Source organism: Chaetodon trifascialis, chromosome 5, assembly GCF_039877785.1.
Source record: "Chaetodon trifascialis isolate fChaTrf1 chromosome 5, fChaTrf1.hap1, whole genome shotgun sequence".
NCBI classification, from domain to species: domain Eukaryota; kingdom Metazoa; phylum Chordata; class Actinopteri; order Chaetodontiformes; family Chaetodontidae; genus Chaetodon; species Chaetodon trifascialis.
In genome coordinates this window covers 22,745,670-22,761,372 of record NC_092060.1, presented here as the reverse complement: position 1 = coordinate 22,761,372, position 15,703 = coordinate 22,745,670, and the positions used below count along the sequence as shown (strand labels likewise).

The 15,703-nt window shown below is 41.4% G+C and overlaps 1 protein-coding gene across 2 annotated transcripts in view; it reads right to left on the bottom strand.

The window, feature by feature from the left end:
* The window catches only part of LOC139331202 (ecto-NOX disulfide-thiol exchanger 2-like), a 160,337-nt gene that overhangs the window by 54,456 nt on the left and 90,178 nt on the right, over nucleotides 1–15,703 (bottom strand). The gene's annotated exons all lie outside the window — the stretch shown is intronic.

The following is a 15,703-nucleotide window of genomic DNA, read 5'->3' as shown; positions in this document are numbered from 1 at the left end:
AGTTTGTATTTAGAGGAAGAGCTAATCTGATCAGGAGCGTGGCCGACTCACCACCATGAAGCCCTTGTGTGTGCTCAATGTTTGTTTTAGCGCATTTAGAAACTGTCACATATTTTGTTAAACCTTTTAATCCAATAACAAAAATGTAGAAAATTCACCAATGTGCCAATATGATGATTAGAAACTAGACTAAACACACGTATTATCAGCACATTTGCACTCAATCTAAAAGCTCAGATTGGATTTCTGGGCGTATTCTGGTGGTTAAAGTCAAATGCGGCGACATCTTGTTGACACATTTCCAGCAGAGCTGTACAGAAAAGCAGAAGATTCAGCAATATGACCCATCAAGCAAAGTGTCACGTTCTGCTCCAAGTCCATCACAATCAAAGAGGGAGGGCCTCTTCTCTTTTGCACCAACAGTCAGCAATCACACTGTCAAATCAAAACACTCACTTCGCTCGCAGTCGAATGTAGCGGCGTTGAGACGTTGCATTAGAGGCTTGACTCTCATTTTTCTCACTCTCTGTCACAGTCCAAAGATGACAATTGTGAAAGAAACACGGTCGTCGGATCAAAGAATGGCCGACTCAGACTGTGAAACAGCTCTACTGATAACTGATTCTGAGCTTTGGTGACTAAAAGACAGGCTGCATCACATTTCTGACAGTCTTAGAATCTCTAAATCTCGCAATGTGATCGCTGTGGGGAACGATCAAAGCATTTTTTAATGTGACCAAAAAAAAAAACATTTTAATTTTAAAAGTGATGGCTGCTTAATGATGTAGGTATTCACATTCACTGTCATCATTAGGGTCTCCGTTTGTCTCCGTCCATCCATCTACAGACAAACACACCAGCAGTGAGTGGTGGGAGAGAGCAGCGGCGGCAGCAGAGCCGTGCGTGATGACTTATTATTTACTGTCTCTTCTTTCAGTTGATTTTCAGCCGCTCGGGCTCTGGCATCGCTATGGCAACAATGGCGCTTCAGTCTGGAAGACATGTTTTATGTTTCATCACTAACAGTGAGATGACCCAGTGTTTGAGTGGTTTCAGTGCAAAAGGGGTCTGTAGTGAGAAACTCCTCCGAGACCCAGAGATCATGAAAGTGCCCTTAAACAAAAACATCAAGAGAAACCTTCTAGTTCTCCGCCTGCCCACACAAGGCCGCTCGTCTCTGTGTCTGTTTGTCTCTGATCTCTTCTTCTCTCGCTCACTGTTTGACCCTGGCTCCCTCTTTTGAATCTATTTCTCAGTGTGCTCTGTCATTACTGTACATGCCACGGCTCTAAAGCGTACAGTACGCCCTCATCTTGACGCTTTATTCTAACGTAAAATAATTCCTGGAGGTTTGTCAAACGTAAGTGCGTTTCAGCCCGTCTGTGTCGGAGAAGCACAGACATGAAATGAAATTAAAAAATATGTCATTTGACTGCAACAAGCTCCTGGCTATCACTGTTGTACTCCCTTCTCTGGCTTGACACAACCTCTCCTCCCCCTTCCTACCTCCTCAAACTGTGATTTCCACAGTAAATGTTCCCTCTCAGCGGAGTCAGCCATGGGTGGCGGTCGGGGGGACACGGACAGCCGCTGTGAGGCATGCTGGGTAATACGGGTAATATTTTCTGATGAACAGACAGGTCCAAGCCTCCTGGAACTTGGCCTTTTACTCGCCCTGCCAACTGTGCCCCCATCTGCATCTCCATTTCCCTTTTAATCTCCATCAGATATCTCTCATTCATTCAGTCATTTTCTGCACTGTGACAGATATAAGCGACACATTTGTTCTGCATAGATTGCGCCTCTTAAACTGAAACTTTTATGAACCACAGCCGCCATCATTACTTTTACACTTCTCATGTTTCCCCTGACTTTATGTAGGACTTTAACCTCGGCCAGTTAAATCAGTCTCTTGCTGATCGCTGCAGTAGATCAGATCACAGAGCATGAGCCTGCGCGTGTTTGTGTGGCAAGTTCATGTATAACGAGTGTGTGCCAAGCGAAAGCAGCAGAGAGAACCGTGGGAAACTCTCCTGCTCCTGTGAGCCTTTTTGTTCATTCAAAAATACCAAGAACTGAGTGAATTCCAAACGTGAGTGTTGAAAAATTTTACTTTTGCGTGTGTGTGTGTGTGTCACTGGGAGAAAGAGAGCATGAATTCATCCCCATATCTTCCTTAGTTTCAACAGCAGCTGCCTTGTGGCCTCCACCCAATAACATTTCTAATGGTGTCCAAACCAGCCAATAAATGCCATTATTGCTTGTAATAGAAACATCTATTCCTATAATGAGAGCCTATCTGAAATGTCCTTGTTGTTCTGGAGTGCTTTAAGCTAACAGAATTGTCATTTTGCAGTGAATACTAATGCAGACATACATCGACTATTCATTATCATTTACTAAAAGCCGGCGAGTGGTTACAGTCTTAGAGCTGCAGCAGGAGGATCTGCAAGCATTGCAAAACACTTAATCCCCTCCAGCTGACTGCGACCTCTAACCTCCAAATGCAGGAGGGCAAGTGATCATTTTATTTCTCACCCGGAGTCAATATATCGTGTACTTTGGTATAAAGGGACAACACTTTGCCCGACAAGTTAACAGGGATATTCTGAACAGCACTACACAATATAAGGGTGTATCTACAACCTTCAGGCAGCTACATTAAAAACCTTTCAAGGCCTTTCTAATGTTTAGAGGAATTTAGTTTAAGGGCAAGTTAAAAGGGAAAATAAACAAGGCTGGCAAAGCAGGCCATTACTGATACAGCATAACTAATTACAGGGGTGATACCTATGAATGGGCTGCATTAGAAAACAAAAGACACCAAGAAAATAAATGTTACGAAGCATGAAATCAAATTGGGTTTAGGTTTAAAGCGTGCATATTGTTTAACAAACCCCTTTTCTTTTATTAAAAAATGTACATCCAGTGTAAATGGTCACTAATTACTTTAATATTTCTTCACTACTTGCATTTTGCCACTGACAGATGGTTTCAGTTGAACATACTGTTGCAATGAAATATTCACTGGGCTCCTCAATAATTTAACTATTTGTTCCGGACCGTGTTTTAACCATCATGAAATGGAGGATGTGGTCTGTAATAGACATGGACATTCACCGGACCAGCCAATAGAGAACACCAGCATCTACAGTACCTGCGGTTGACTTTGAAAGCCCATTGGATGAGCAATTACAGGGTCTTACTTGGCCTGCTGTAAGCCTGCATGTTGGTGTTCACATGTTTCTGTTCTTCTGATTAGCAAAAACTATTTTGACTTCTTTCATTTTCACACAAAAATCGAATGGCGATTAAAAAATAAATAAATAAAAAACAGAGACTACTTAAAAACACAAGGATGTGGCTCCAGGAGAGACATAAATTTGTGAGTTTGACCAAAAACAGTAGGTAATTGTGACTGTAACTGAGGTGGGAGTGAAAAATGAAACACATTTGCACTCAGGACAGGATTAATATGACTGAACAGTGCAGGGAATGTTATAATCACCCACAGACCCTTGAAAATAAATCCAGTCTGAATGGGGCTTAAGAAAGGAATAACACTGGACAAGTTGTATGTTCTGTATGATGAATGATGTTGAGGCAAAGCTGGTCAGTTTTTGTCAAAAGCAGGTCCTGGTTTAGATAGTGGATACTCGATCTGACCCTGATGGGACACGTCAGGACCTGACAGGTCAGACCAGGTTCGGACAAAAGCTTAGGAATGATGGAAGGTCAGGTCGAGTCAGGCTTACTTGACATGGTGCTTTCAAGATCTTTCACCAGAAAAAATAGGCAGGGAAAATTTGCTGTGGTTTCAAGTTTAGTATTTTTTGAGACATGCCTCAAAAACAGTACATAAAGTTAGTACTATTTAACTGACCTTTTCCTCAAATGATAATTTAAATAGAAGAGCACAGTTTTGTAAAGAAAGGATGACAAGGACTCGTGGAGGGACAGTCTGCAAACAGTCAAGTTCAACATCAGTAGACTGTGGCTGTCAATAAAAAGAAAACTTTTTGACAACTTCACTTAAAAAGTCATATTTGTGGCCTGTACGCAACATTTTTGACCAGCAAGGCCATAAATTGTTGGTTGGCCAGAGGAATACTGAGATGTAATCAGCACCGAAAAAAGTGAAAAGCCTGCCTTAATCTTTCTGTATTGGACAACGTTCGAGTTATGAGTCCTAAAGTCTCTTGAAAACTCTTGAAAGAAGCTAAATTATATCCCCAAGATAAAAAGTCTTAGACATAGCAGCCAGAGTGAATAAATCCAGCCAGATTTAGAGATGAGAGCGTCTGTGTGTCTGTGATAATAAGTGGTAGCTTGTAAGGTTGTAAGGTCAGAGACAGGGAGAGAGAGGGAGAGGGAGAAGGAGAGAGAGAGACACCGCGACAGGAAGACAGACGTAATCATATTTGACAGAGCGGGGAGAGATAGAGGAGAACCATTTTTGTGGCTATTCTACAGTCTTCTGCTGTCATCACAGCGTGGATGTATGATTCAATGATATAACAACCTCCATTCAATATCCCAATAATAACACCGCTCCAACACACACACCCTGCATTCACCAACACTGACCATAAAGATTTCTATCATATATCGATCAATAGACTCCTCATCTTTATGGTCAACACAACTCAAACTGAACAGAGTTTACCTGCCTGAATTCAAAAACTGAAGCTGTGCTGACAAAGTAGTTCCTCAAGGAATCTGTCCGTCTCACTTGACCTCTGATTCAAAAGTAAAAAAGTAAAGTATGATTTCATACACAGTTATAACAGTAACATGCTAAATTTTTCAGTAATAATTCAATAACTTCAAAATAAATAAACAACGTTAATGAGCAATAAACGATGCTGGCACGAAACCTGTTGTCCCATACAAATAAAGCTTAATTTCAATCCTGTGTGATCAATTTTATGATTCTTCTATCATATGCATCCTTTTATTCTGCAGGGCTGAGACGCTGCGCAGATCTCCCGATTCAATATTATCACGATAATTAGGTGCTGAGTTGATATGTATCGCAATTCGATACTACGATTTATTGAGATTTTTGTTTACTTTTTCAACACTAGACCATGGGGAAAAGTTGAATAATACACTTCTACATAATTTATATCATGAGCCCTATTTCCAAAAACAAGTTTTATTCTAACGATTGTTTGTTGTTATACTCCATATAAAAGTGGTAAATAAAACACTTTTTGAAGTAAACTTTTACATTTAGCTGTTCCCAATCCGTTAGGTAGCGCCATAAGAAAACTGCACGCAGCACAAATGGGACAGTATAAAAATGAGACACACATGAAACTGAACCTGAAAAAGGTCCTTCCAGTGGTTCAGTGGCAGTGCAGCAGACTGAGTTACCAATGTGAAGTCAGCAGCTATTTGTTCATTTCCACAGAGTGTGCGGTTTATTTTATGCTAAGCATGTATAATGGATTGCTTGTAAAGATAATGTTACTGTGGTCACAATGCTCATTTCCGTTGCTGGATGGATGGATAGAGAAATGGATTCAGGACTCAAATAATAAAGCTCTTAGTACAGTATGCTTTGATATGAGCACTATAAACTAAATCATTGACACTTAATAATTCCATTTGAGATGTCAATGCCGATAGTAGTTCATAGGTATATGTAAGGAATGAATGATATATCTGCTATAAACCACGACAGCTATGTGTAACGGTGTCACATAAGCTGCTCTGGCATCGTTGACGTTGGCATCGGAGAACTTTGCTTGTGTGGCTCAAGTGGTGAAGCTGCTCTTCTTCTTTATCGACAGGTCTGAAGACAAGTGGAGCAAGCAGACATATTGACAGTGTTGTGCCTGAACGCATTCATTGAACGACAGTTCATGAACTCGTTCATATTTTGGGTGAACGTGAACTGAACGTACTGTATTACTGCCTGATGAACTTTCTGTGAACTCGGTTATTCTGGTGTTTGTGAACGGCACGCTCTCTCAGTTTAACTTCGTTCAATAGGGTGCCAGATTTAGAACCTTCCAGGCAAAACCCAGCTAAAACACACTGTAAACAGGCCTTAATATGTAGCGGAAAAAACACCCAATCTGGCAACACCAGCCACCAGTGTCGCACCGCTGCATGCGTCATTAAAACAAAAAGTGGCATGTAGACGACAAAGCAGCAAGGCGGCGTAGTATGATCATTTAAACAAGTTTTATGACAAGGTCGGTGAGGATGGAAAAATCTTACATTTCTGTGCAAACTGGCTTTCCAAAAGAAAATCCGCACTTCAGTCACATCCACAGCAAACCTGAAACGGCACATTGAACTGAAGCACCCGGCTAGTCTTTCAAGGTATGTTGTAACGCATAGTTACAGTGTTAAAACTGATAAAATAATTGCTGTCTGTGGTTCTATATGGGCTGTGGCAATAATTTTGAAAAATAATAGCTCACAGCAACATATGGAAAAAAAGAACCATGAACTAGTTCATTTTTGGAATGGTGAACTTAGTTCAACATTTTGAATTATGAACTATGGACTGAACTAGTTCATTTTAAAATTTGTGAACTGAACTTTGAACTAGTTCATGTAGGAAGTGAATTTTCCCAACACTGCATATTGATAATGGTTGATTAAGGGCCTGTCTGCACCTACTTATGGTTAATGTAGAAGTGGACAGGTTTGCATCCAGCTCCACAATGATGAGATGCGATTTATGCGTGACCTTATAATTCTGATGAAAAGAATGCACATACACACACATTTCTGTCTTTGTGTGTACCTGGAAGCTTTTTGATGTCATGAGTCTACAGAGAGGTTTTGTGTCAGCTGAGCTGATTGCTCAGTTGCATTAATGAGGCTGCTTGTAAAGTACAACATCTTAATATAATTCAGTCCCTTTCTGCACCAATAAGTGACAAATATGTTGCTTTGTTTTGACGTTTGGTTGTTATGCCACTGACAAATCGATTAAGATGAGTGCAGCTTGAGATGTATCATCAAATTCAGATGACTGGTGTGATGGACAAACACACTGATGCAAACTGATCCCAGGCCTGGCTCCTGCTGCCATGTTGAAAGGAAAACGCCAATTCTAAAAATAAGATGGCTGTGTTACAGAATGACAAATGACTTGCAAAATGACAGATAACAAGGATTTAATCAAATTAAGGCACTTTTTCCTGCTGACAAAGTGAGGACACTTTCGCAGAAGGACATCGTTACTCAGTCTCATATTATCTGTCCACACCAGCAATGCTTAATAACAATAATCATCTTTATTTATATAGCACTTATCTAAAAGCAAGATTGACAAAGTGCTCTACAGTCTGTTGTAGTGCTACTGCTTTGACAGCGCTGATTAAATAAAGGAGGATGAAAAGCAGCAGCTCTGAAGTTAAAGGAAAACTGTGACATTTGGGGAAATTACACTTTTTTTTACCAGCAGTTAGAGGAGAAGATCGATATCAATTTCATCTCTCTCTGTTCAGTATGAAGATGGGTCCGATATTTGTTTAGCCTGGCTTAAAACCAGGTTTTCAACAACTGCAGAGCTGTCACATGCACACAGACACTGTGTATTTTACATGTGCCGCATTGAAAATGACACATTTTGGTCTAATGAACCATTAGCTGCAGTACTGGAGGTATTTACCTCAGCCACAGGTTGCATGCAGCGTCTCAAAAGTCCTGTCAGTGTTGCTGGATTTAAAGGCCCTGCACAGCCGTGCTACACCCACACAGTTGTCAGTTATTGTGCCTGATTAGACGTTTTCTCGGGACTGTGTTGGCGTGCGCAGACTGTGCTTGACAGACATCTCCCTCACCTTCATGTAAGCTTTGTTTCACTTGCCAGGGTGGGACAAATTACACCTTTATTCATAGTTATTAGTACAGCCAGGTGACCCCACATAATTCTAGCATAGCTCTTCACACCTTCAAACTGAGCAGAGGTCTGATCAGACAGAAAGGTGACAACACTTGTGTGGGAGTGCAGGGCCTTTAAATTCTTTGATAACTCTGAAAAATAACCAAATACACCCAACTACTACAATATTTTTTTCACTGAAAGAGTCTGACATTTTGGGAGGTATGGTTATATCAGTTAAATATGTGGGGTGGCTGTATGTCCACATATCAAGGTGTCCTTAGGCAGGACACTGAACCACTGAACTCCTGATTGCCATTCACTTTGTGTGTGAGTGAATGGGTGAATGAGCAGCAAAAACCTTGTAAAGCGCTTTGGATAAAAGTGCTGGATAAATGTAGCCATTTACCATTCATGATGCACCTGCCAGCAGCCATTTATGAAAGCAGCTTAGCATAAAGACTGGAAACAGCGAGGCCGACTTTGTCCAAAGGTAACAAAATCTGCCGACAAGAGCCTCCACAGCTCGCCAGTTAACACATTATTCGGCTGTTTAACATACATAACCTGAACTGTAAAAAAGGCAATTTCTGGCTTTACAGGAGGGTCCTGTGCAAGACTATGGGTCATGTCAAATAGACAAAACAATTATGTCCATTGTCTTTTCCTAAACCTCGATTGAAAACATCATGAGGTAAAGAAAAACTATGAAGGAGAATTCATAAGGAAAAGACAACCACCATGCCAAGAGAAACTGCCTCCAGCAGATGTTACTGACATGGGACTGCTGTGGTGAAACTACAATGTTCTGAAGATGGACTAAAAGCACGTTAGATACTTCACTCATTGTTTCATTTAGGGCATATAACCCAATGACAAGATGACTTTGTTGAAATAACTGAAATTTAAAAGGAGTATGGATGAGGGAAGTAGTGGTGCTGAGGTGCGTTGACCCTAGAGGCATTATAAAAACCATCTATTGATAAAACAGTGTGACACGTTGGACAAAAGTGTGATATAAATGTAGCGTAAATGTCGCATAAACCATAGATCTGCAGTAATGTTAATACTAGCTAATTTATTGGCCTAGCTTTGCTTGCAACAAAACAAACGAGGCTCTTTGATTAGTGGTCTTCACAGGACCACTTGGCTCCTCAAAACCGAGACCCAGCCATGAATCTGAGCCAGGACCTCTGTCTTTGACTTCATGATGGTGAGCTTAGTAGCCAACAGGATACAGCCTATTAAAAAGACAATTTTGGAACTGTGTTTTTCCTCCTTTAACTTGTTTGTCTTGTAGTCTGGATGCTCAGATAAAATAATCTCTTTGCACTGAATACCCAAAGATGAGACCAATATTAATCTTCTAAATTCAAGCATGACAGCAAACAAGCCTATGATTATTTTGTCAAAGTCGGAGCATTCATTTAAAAATTCTGAACCACCTGCGCATTAATCACAGACATGCACAATTCAGTTGGAAAGTGACCTGCTAACCTTTCTCTAGTTTGAAGTCAAAAGAAGCAGGATTTGAGTCATGATGGAGAATCAGCTGTTAACCCACCTGGATTAGTTCAAAGACCATAAAACATGTGACAACATAATAAGGACACAGTGTGTGTGTGTGAGTCCATCTTCTGTACCTTACCTTAGGTGTGTATGTGTGTGGGAGGCTCAGGGGGAAGTGGCTCATGTTGAGTGTGCCTCAAAAGGTTCAGGAGGTTCAGAGCTAACAGACTGGAAATTTGACCATGCATCTCTCAGCAAAGTCTACTGAACATATGGATTATGGATGGAGTTCAGCAAAGGTCAGGCTTATTGCTGGGAGGCTGCCTTTCAGCTGCCTGTTTAAGTGCAGTCAGAACAGGGACTGTGGACGCACACTCATAACTCAGACTGCACTTAGCAGCCAACTTTGATTGACCTGAGAGTTCCTCTTTATAAATGGTTAAAGGGAGAGAGAGAGAGAGAGACGGTAGGAGCTGACTAAAAGAAAACGAGCTAGTAGGAGTACTTGAAACTGAATTATTTCATTCTGTCTGATGAAGTGTCTGTCTATCTGCAGATGGATGATAGTGTGCTCCGCTGAGACAAAAGTACCCCACTGACTTCCTTATGAGTGTGCAGATTATATAATAGAGTTCTGCTCTGAGCACATATACGTATCATGAAAAAAATAACCAATGCTCTCACAAAATTGCTAATAGCACAAAAGATTGCTGTGCTGTTTCCAGTGTGTGAACTAAAGGTGTTTAAAGAAGAAGTCCTTCATGTACAGCGAGGGATAAAGCCAGATCTAATCTTTAGATTTTAAGGCTTAAGAGTGAGATACTGAAGGTTTTATTTTCATAATTTGCAGCAGAACTCAGTTTATCATGTGTACTAGTTGAGTTTTTCGGTGTGACTGAGAGGAGGCCAAAACTGTGCTCCCTAAAAACCAGACGAGCGGCGTCTGCTCTAATGTGGCTGTGGGTTACAGTGGCTGACTCAGCTGTAATGAGACGTTAATGAAGATGTTGGGTAATTTGGGATGGCGAGAGAGAGAAGGAGGGGGAAGGGGGGATGGGGCAGAGAGGAGGAAGGAAGAGCTAAAAGTAGTGAAACACCAGCTGCTCTCCCAGATGATCCTTGCGGGGACACACAGCTGTCCTCCACAACTCTCCTCCCTCTCCATCTCTTTCTCCTCCCCTCTCTCCTCGACACACCACTCTTCAGAAACAGCTTTGTCAAAACGACTTTAATGAAGATATATTACAGCAACTACGGCTTGATTCTTTGTACGCCACACAGATCAAATTCCCTCCACGTGCACCTCTCCCTCTCACCGCGTGGGCTCGAGTGTTTCCCTCCATCTCCATCATGCTGGACAGCTCCCCACTGTCGGTAATGTCTAGGTTACTCTTGGACGGAGAGCTTGCAGAGGCTGTTTTGACTGTGAGAGCGGTAAATACCACAGATAACATTCAATAGGTGAGCTGCGGGAGAGAATGTCAGCAATTTCTACATGCATTTGTATTAAGTATGGACTCACAGACAACCATACACATGTATGAGAACACATGAATGAAAAGCATGTGCCACATACTATAAATAATGGTTAAAGATGGAGATTAATAGTGGAGCCTTCCCTTAGGTTATAAAATGGAAGTGGAGTTGGTAAGACTGAATGTAATGTTCTCAATGCGGAATACTTGACAATGAAGTGCTCTCTGAGGTTGTAATAACATTGGAAGATGACAAATAAATGGGCACACGCGTCAAAGCTTCATTAATCTAAAAGCTCTGTTTCCACATATTTATCCAGCGTTCTGAAAGTAACGCTGATGAAGGGTTTTAAGTCACTGTGTGTGCTCTTTTAAGAACATATCAATAGCACAGCTCTCTGATTATGCTCACGTGAAAAGAACACACACATAGCAGCAAAGAGGCAGGCCAGTTTCCATGTCCACTCGCTTCAACAGCGTACTTTCATAATGTGTACATCAACTGCAAAAGGCTGCAGCAACGCAAACTGAAAGAGCATTGCAGAGCTGGGTGTAATAAATTCATTATCTCAGTTATCTGTTATGCACAAAGACATTAAAAACAATTGAGTAAACTATCATTGCAAAAAATCCATCATACAATCATAGTAATAATGTAAACAACAGTATCTTGTTATAAAGTATTTTCACTTTTCATTCATGCCAACTTATGGATGAATATATGATTAGCCCATCCAATTAAACCCTTTTCACACAGCACGTGAGCTAATATGAATTGAAACAACAGTCCCAATTTAGTCTCGTCATTCAATGCTTGTGCACTGTCTGAATGCCAAAGAGGCATTACTTCAACAGACAGATGAAGACAGCAATGTTTCATAGTCTGTGTCTGAAAACAGCCAAATATTAATACAATGCTTAGTATTGATAAACTTCAGCGTGGCTGTCCTTAAACCTTTCTAAAACTTGATATAATTCAAAATGAACGTGGTTGAAGACAGCAAAGCTGCCAGCGTACATGACTCGGCCAGGGTTCAAATTTTAGAAATGACCTCTCCTCCTGGGTGACCTTGAAGAGCTGCTACTGGTACTGATGTGCTGTGGGAATTGTTGACTATTTGTATATGATGTACTGTAAAATGTTAACATAGTTAACAGAATTTTTAGTGTACCCAAAGTCTCAAGTCTAAGTCTAAGTCTCAACAGTCTAAATCTAAGCCAGTCTATTATCAGATTTAATGGCTTTCCTTTCAAAAAATATGATTAAGAACAAATGTAGCACTTGTGTAAATAAACAAATGTATTAATTTAAAGGGTATTTATAAAAGCAATTTGGGAGACTTGTTTCTTACACAAAATACTATTTCTGACTAGCAGCTCCTCTCAAACGCTGCAAAAATGCCTCAGTTGTGACGCCTTGTCTGTTGTTAGTCTGAAACAGCTTTTAAAATGCCTCATTCTGGAGATTTAATAACTTCAAATTAAATCAATGCAATAAACAAGCTTTTTTTAATTATTAAAATAGCAAGCACAATAAACAAACTGTTTATAAACAGGGGAACAGTAATTGTATTTCAATAATCCAAGTTGTTTATGCATCAATGTCTATGGAGAAGAACATACACCACCACCCTGTGCTCTGAAGTTTATGTTTTTGAGTCTAAATCATTTATCTCATTGTTGAACTGTATTATTGCATTGGAACTGTGGCATTTTTATCTTCAGGGCATAGCTGTACCAGCTGACTCACACTCTTAAACAAAAGGAGGATGCTCCTGCCGCAGTTGGGGTTGCGAACTGTAGTTTAAGGAACCAGGCCTGAGAGGGATTACAGGGATGTTGATGTGTTTATATATCTTGACTTAAAAGAAGCTAGGTCAAACAGAAGGGATCAGAATGCAGAAAAGCTGTCGTCTCCTGAACCCTTTTGTTGTAAACTTGGTGCACTCGATATGCCAACAAACACATACTACACGCTGGCATATTTTCAGCTGCTGAACTAATGTGACCTGAACACAAGCACTAGTTATACACCATAACTCTAGTTCTATGAATACAGGCTGAACCCTCTGATGGCTCTCTTTCATTGGAAGAGTTTGATATTTTGGGAGGTATGATTTTGCTTTCTTTCTCCACTTCCTGTCTTGAGAAGATCGATAGCACTCTCGTATCTAGCAGTTACATGTGCGGTGGCTGTGGCTCAGGAGGTAGAGTGGGTTGTACACTGATCACAGGGTCTTGCCTAAGGTGTCCTTAGGGAAGACACTGAACCACTGATTGTCAGACCTGCACTGTGCTCTCCACCATCGCTGTGTGAGTGAATGGGTGAATGAACAGCAAAAACCTTGGAAAGAGCTTGGATGAGAGTGCTATATAAATGTAGCCATTTACCATTCATGAAGCACCTGCCAGCAGCCATTTATGAATACAGCTTGGCACAAAGACTGGAAACAGCGAGGCTGCCTTTGTCCAGAGGTAACAAAATCTGCCTACAAGACCCTCCAAAGCTCAGGTTAATTAACACTTTATTATTCGGTTGTTTAATCCATACAAAAATACAAACCAGAAGTGTAAAAAAGAGAATTTGTGGTTTTACAAGGGGGTTCTGTGCAAGACTACGGGTCATGTCAAATAGTCTTAAATGTACAATTTTCCTTGACCTCTGTGGACAAAAGTCATAACGACATCTGATCCCCCCCCACCCTTGTCTCCTGTCCGTCTCTCCCCTGTCCGTCAAGTCCAAGTCTGTTTTTCTGCAGGGCATGGCCGACAGGTTGGGCCCAGCCTCCTCTGGAGACTGGAGAAGAAACTGTACTTTATTGATCACACACATGCTATTGTGAGATTAATTCTCTGCATTTGACCCATCTTGGTCTGTCATTCCCCGCGGCAGACCAGGAGCGGTGGTGCAGCTGACAGCCGACAGCGGCACCTGGGGACCCAACCTTTTTGTCACCATTGGTCAGGTGGCAGATCTTCTTGCATGTTTTTTTAGTTATTTAAGGAGGAAACCCCGAGTGAACACGGGGAGAACATGCAAACTCCACACAGAAAGGCCCCCTTTTTCCTCAAGCAGCAGGCACCAAAGGCATGGTGACGCCACCAGCGCCCACAGCGGGATTCGAACCGGGAACCTTCTAGCTGTGAGGCGACAGTGTTACCACATGTGCCACCGTGCTACCAAGACTCACCTGCCTACACAGTAATTAAGCCACAGGGTTTAAAGAGTATCCAAGGGAGACGGCCTTGCTGTGTGGTAACCTACCAGGACCTTTGTCAAAACAGTCAGGCTTCCTGACTTGCATTCCCTGCCCTGTCTCGCCTGCTGTCGCACACACTCTGTCTGTCTGCTCTCACAGGAGAAGTCAGACCTGTCTCCACTGGCCTGCATCATATTCATTGAATGGTTAAACTTTCATCTGCCTCCTGTCTAATCTGTCTGAGCCCAGTGTTTTGGGTCCTGTGACCTCATGCTAAAAGCATTAAGAGAATCCAACCGCAATTACACAAGGCTACATAATTATGCAATAGCTGATGTTACTGATGTTACTGTCAGCTATAAATGTTAGAACGACAGTGTTTAGAAGATGGACTAAAAGCGCATCTTGGATATTTGCCCTGTGTGGTCTTAGTGTTTTGCTTCATATAGGTCATACAAGGGGGTGAAAAATATTGCTTCATTACCAAGGCTGGAACTGAAATAAAAGTGCTAAAATCAGGCATTATAAAAGCCATCAAAGGATAAAAAAAAGTGTGATGCAGACCACAGAGAGAGAGAGGGACCATGCGAACATGTACGGAAGTGTCGACGTGATGTAAAAACTTTGATCGTGAAGTCTGATTTTACTCTTCAGTTTTGTGGATTATCAGTAAAGTGTATAAACCACACTGCAGACTGGAGTCTGTTAACAGTGACAGATAGAGCTGCGTTATGTACTTGTCTGTATCCTTACTGCACTGCATTATCATAAGCTATGATGAACAGGTCATGGGTCACGTCTTCAACCCGCGTCCTGGCGCCGTCTCTCCCGCTTCATCTCCTTGCAGCTCTCATGCATTAGTTCCCTGTTGCTGACTGTGTGGTTGCTGTGACTGCTTTGATGTACAGTATGCCGGTGTTCAAAATAGCACGGCTTTATGGAAATAACTGTTACATTTATACAAGATAGGTATCATACGTTAGGCCTACAAATCTACTTCCGTACATATAATCACTCTTAAGCTTCAACCATGCTGAATTAACTCCATCTGGCTAAAAATGTCTTTCGTCATAGATGTCAAGCAAACCGTCTCATATCCACTTTCCTTGACAGACAGACTGTGTTATGGTTAATATGCTCATTATGAGACTATGCATGTAATAGCTTAAGAACTAGAGCTCAGTAAACACCTTGAAATGTTGAACTGATTGTGCTTTGTAGTTGTTATGGCTGATACAAGCTATGGATGGAGCACCGAAGCACCTTTCCTTAGCATGAGAGTTTGAACAGCTCTTATCATGGCTGCCACTTCAATACTCCTCTGTTAGGAACCATCCTAAGCAAAAAAGAATATCTAGCTGCAACCTATTTCTTTGGTGCGATCACAGAGTTTAGTCATTATGCTAAGCTAAGGTAGCTGGCTGGCTGGAGTTTGATATTTAAAGTGCAGGCATGAGCGAGGTGTTGATGCAACTCCGGTTAAGAAATTGAATAACTTTCCAAACTGCACAAACTTTTCACCTACACTTGAATGTGTGTGCTCAGCCAATCAGGAAGAACCTAGTCAACCCCATGGGGGCTGGATGAGGATTACTAACTCTTCAGTGACGAGTGGACGAGCGAGGGAACACCTTAAAGGGGTTGCTACAAATACTGTAAACACCCTG